The following is a 4,718-nucleotide window of genomic DNA, read 5'->3' on the forward strand; positions in this document are numbered from 1 at the left end:
CTTCTTGAAGCAGCCCTTTCTGATCAGCTGGGTCTTTGCTCACTGCCTTCTGGGAAGTTTTCACCTTGCTGTCTTGCTCTTATTCTACCTCAACTCAACTCGCTGGTGTCCTCTCACATGACTTTGCCCGCCACTCATTTTGCTCTTTTGCTCTCAAATTCTTCCTTGCTGAGCCTCTACCCCCAGCTAGAGGGTAGTCCATGGGTTTGGAACAACCGAGACTTCCAGTTTGCTCCTTGGACTCCCCAAAGTCTCTGCTCAGACACTGCTATCTCAGGGAGGTCGTCTGCCATTGTCAACTTGACTGAATTTACAGTCACCTCAGAAACATGTTTGAATATGTCTGTGAGGATGTTTGCAAAGAGATTTCCCTAAGGAAAGAAGAAAGGCCCACTTTGGACGTGGGCTAGGGCCCAGACTGGATAGGATGAAAAGAGAAAACTCATTGCGTAGGAACATTCATCTCTTTGCTTCCTGACTGAGGACACAATGCGACCATAAGCTTTCTGCCATGTTTCCTCTGACATGATAAACTATATTTCCCTCAAACTACAGCCAAAATAAATCCTTCCCTTTTAAAGTTTCCTTCTGTCAGAGATTTGGTCAAGGTCCTGAGAAAAGTAATAGACTTTTCCCAGTCAACCTACAGAGCGCACCGACTTCCTCTTCCTTCAGTCGCTTGTTCTTGCTGTATGTACACATAAGCATGTGTTTGTGTGGGCGTAGGTGTGTACACCGGAGGTTGTATGTGTGTGTGTGGGTGTGTGTGTGTGCACACCGGAGGTTGTGTGGGTGGGTGGGTATATGTATGTACACCAGAGGTCCTTTTTAAAACCACTCTCCACTTTAGTTTTTGAGACAAGGTCTCTCAATGAACCTGGCTGGAGCTCACTCCCTGATTCAGTTACACTAGTGCGACCCTGTCTGGCTTTTTCACATGGGTGTTTAGATTCCCATGCTCACTGGAAGGCACTGGAGTGGCTGAGCCACCTCCCCAGTGATGCCCTCCCTCATGCATTTATGTCTGAGTTTTGCTGTATTTAATTATCTGTAATTGAAAAAAGACAGTTAGTTAGTACCTGTGATCATCTGATTATCTCCCTTAGAATGTACACATTGTGAGGGAAAGAACATTTTCCTCTTGCTATATCTCTAGTGCCTAGGACTGAAACTAGCACATGGAAGATGATCAATAAATGTTGGCCTGGACTGAAAGCAAAGATGAACTTGGTGCCTCTACTCTCTATCCAAGCTGAGTTTTCCAACAGAATTAGCAAAGCAACTTCATTAATTTATATTAAGACTCTGCACTATTGGCCTGCTATTTCAAAAGTAGCTTTGTAAATAGTCATAAACCTACCAAAAAAAGCATTGTTTTAATTTTTTTCCTATTTCTTATGAGTGAAATCTTTTTCTATAGTGCATTTTTACTAAATCTACCAGGGTTTCTTTCTTTCTTTTCTATTTTTTAAAGCAGTAAATGGCTACGGGGGGGGCATTTGTTACACTTTCTCTCTATTAAATCTCTAGTTAAATTTAATTCTCTTGCCAAAGGACCATCATTATATTATATACATTATGCAGAAATATAAAAAGAGCAGTGGTAGCAAGAACAGTACACTGGAATTGAAAAGGTCATGGGAGATTAAAAAAAAAAAAAAAGACAGGACAAACAATAACAACAACAAAACCCCTTATTACACCAGAGAACTAGTGATGGCATACTTTACCTGTCTTAATTAAACAAGTAACTTCTTCTTACTTAAATCAAAACAAAACAATACCATGTAATCATTGCATGTTTATGGGGAGAAAATTTCTAAGACTGTGATCTATCTCCATATTGTCTTCCTGGTTTTTTTTTCCCTTGTTATTTAAAAGACTACATTTCCCAGAAGTCTCCACTAACAATGTCCCCAAAGCAAGAGAGCTCTTCCACCCACACTACTCCCATCTGGAATGGTGTCAGCCAGTAAAGAATTCTCCTGAGCCTCAGAAAGCAGGTGATTGAGAAGAGAATCAGTGTTTAGGAATAAGGGAAATTGCAACAAATGAGGGTTACAAACATAAAACAAGATAAAATTATTCCAAAGAAATCAGTAATTTTGTTTTGCACTAATTAGGAAACATTACATCTAGATTTTTTTTTTCAATTTCAAAACCAGTTTTTATTCCAGTTCTGGGCAAGCACCTTGCAGCAAGAAAATTCGAACAAAATACATACACGTGGGAGCTACGTGAGCATTCTAAAAGGAAACCACAAAAAGGGCTGACTAAAGAAGGCCATCAAGGTTTAAGTCACTGGAATGGCAGAACTTAGCTTTTTGTTTTTTCCCCCCTTGGATCTCTTCCAGCCTGGGCTTCAGACAGCAAACTCTGAAACTGGGAACCAGCACAAGAAATCTTCCAAACAACCCCTTCCGCTCTGCCTCGAGATCCAGGAAAGGAGGCATCTGATGCTCAGTATGTGTGGGGGGAATCATTTCTCTTTTCAGATCCTTCTCCATTTTCTCACAGTTCCGTTCTCAGGCAATGTTGCAGTGGCTGTTGGAACAGCAGAAATGGCAGGTGGAAGAGGAGTTACTCCATCGGAGTAGGTGTGGTCCTGAAGGAGGCGAACACCTGCTGGCTTCTGCCCCTTGATGGTCCCACCCTTAGCTCCAGGTACATGTGTGGGAAGCTGGCAGCAGGGCAGAATTGATCAACACAGCTCTCAGCTGTAGCTTTCTGATGAATCTTTAATAATGACCATGATATATGCAATACGTTTCTGCACTAATAAGCACCAAACCAAGAAAACAATCTTAAAAGGGAAGAGGAAAAGATATATTAATTCTATAGGAATGTTTTGCATAATTGGGATTTCTGATCATAAACAATAGAGGGTAAAAGAAAGCAGAACAAACTTAATAAATGGGTAAAAGAGTTGTCAACCAGAATGTAACATTTCTCAAGAATGAAAGCAAAACAAGGACATTCTGAGAGAAAGGGAAGCTAAGAGCACCATTGAAAGCCTTGCTTGGGGCTGATCCAAGGCCCCAGGCACATATGTAGCAAAGGACTGACTGCCTTGTCTGGCCCCTGTGGGAGAGAATACACCTAATCCTGTAGATACTTGATGCCCCAGAGAAGGGGGGTGCCTGGGGATGGGTCACCGTTTCAGAGGTGATGGGGAGGGGCAATGGGAGTAAAGAACTCTGGGAAAGGAGGACTGGGAGGGGGGCAACATTTGGGATGTAAATAAAAAAAATAAATATTTTTTTTAAAAGGGAATAAAGACAAAAGGCACAGGAAGTCAGTATTCTGTTAGCAGTCTTCAGATGAAGATATAGAACTCTCGGCTCCTCCTGCACCATGGCTGCCTGGATGCTGCCACACTCCCACCTTGATGATAATGGAATGAACCTCTGAACCTGTAAGCCAGTCCCAATTAAATGTTGTCCTTATAAGAGTTGCCTTGGTCATGGTGTCTGTTCACAGCAGTAAAACCCTAACTAAGACACTTGCAGATAGGAAGGTAGCATCTGAGAGGCTTCACTTTGCATTCAATGGAAATAGTTGCACAGACCCACAGCCAAACATTAGGTGGAGCTCGAGGAATCTTGTGGAAGAGGGGGAGGAAGGATTGAAGGAGCCAGAGAGATCAAGGACACTACAAGAAAACCCATAGAATCAACTAGCCTTGGCCCTTAGGGGCTCATTCAGACTAAACCACCAACCAGAGAATATGCATGGGAAAGACCTAGGCCCTGTACACATATGTAACACTCCACGTATGTGTGTGTATCATATATATCATTTATATATCATATATATATATAAAACATAATGTGTGTATATGTATACATACACACATTTGATAAATACTGCTTTTTTCAGTAGATACCTTTAGCCTGAGCTGTTGTGCCCACCGAGTCTCGACCTGTTCTACCTTACCAAACTTCCCAGCATGGTTTTATGTTGCAGGATTTTACCTGTTCAATCAGGGCAGTGGGAGGCTTGTGATTGGACAGGAGAAGGGAGGCAGAGCGAGGAGTTGGAGACAGGGAGAAAGGACTGAGGAGTAGAGGAAGAACCAGAATGGAGGCTGATGTGGTGTTACCAAAAAGGATAGAATAATTGGGTTAAAGCTTTATCATTATCATTTGGCTCTGAAATTATTATACTGGCATCTTGTAAATTGTGTTATTATTGATACATAAATCTGATTGGTTAATTAAGTATTAAGAGTCTTGATTCTACCGGGTAATTGGGTGTTGAGATGGCTAACCAGGAGTGCATGGGGTGTTGCATGAAAGTCTAGAGACTGCCATACCCGGGGATCCATCCCATAATCAGCCTCCAAATGTTGACACCATTGCATACACTAGCAAGATTTTGCTGAAAGGACCCAGATATAGCTGTCTCTTGTGAGGCTATGCCGGGGCCTAGCAAACACAGAAATGGATGCTCACAGTCAGCTATTGGATGGATCACAGGGCCCCCAATGGAGGAGCTAGAGAAAGTACTCAAGGAGCTGGGGGATCTGCAACCCTATAGGTGGAACAAGATTATGAACTAACCAGTACCCCCCAGAGCTCATGTCTCTAGCTGCATATGTATCAAACGATGGCCTAGTTGGCCATCAGTGGAAAGAGAGGCCCATTGGTCTTGAAAACTTTATACAGGGGAATGCCAGGGCCAAGAAGTGGGAGTGGGTGGGTAGGAGAGTGGGGGGG

This window comes from Mus caroli, chromosome 2 (genome assembly GCF_900094665.2).
Source record: "Mus caroli chromosome 2, CAROLI_EIJ_v1.1, whole genome shotgun sequence".
Lineage (NCBI taxonomy): Eukaryota > Metazoa > Chordata > Mammalia > Rodentia > Muridae > Mus > Mus caroli.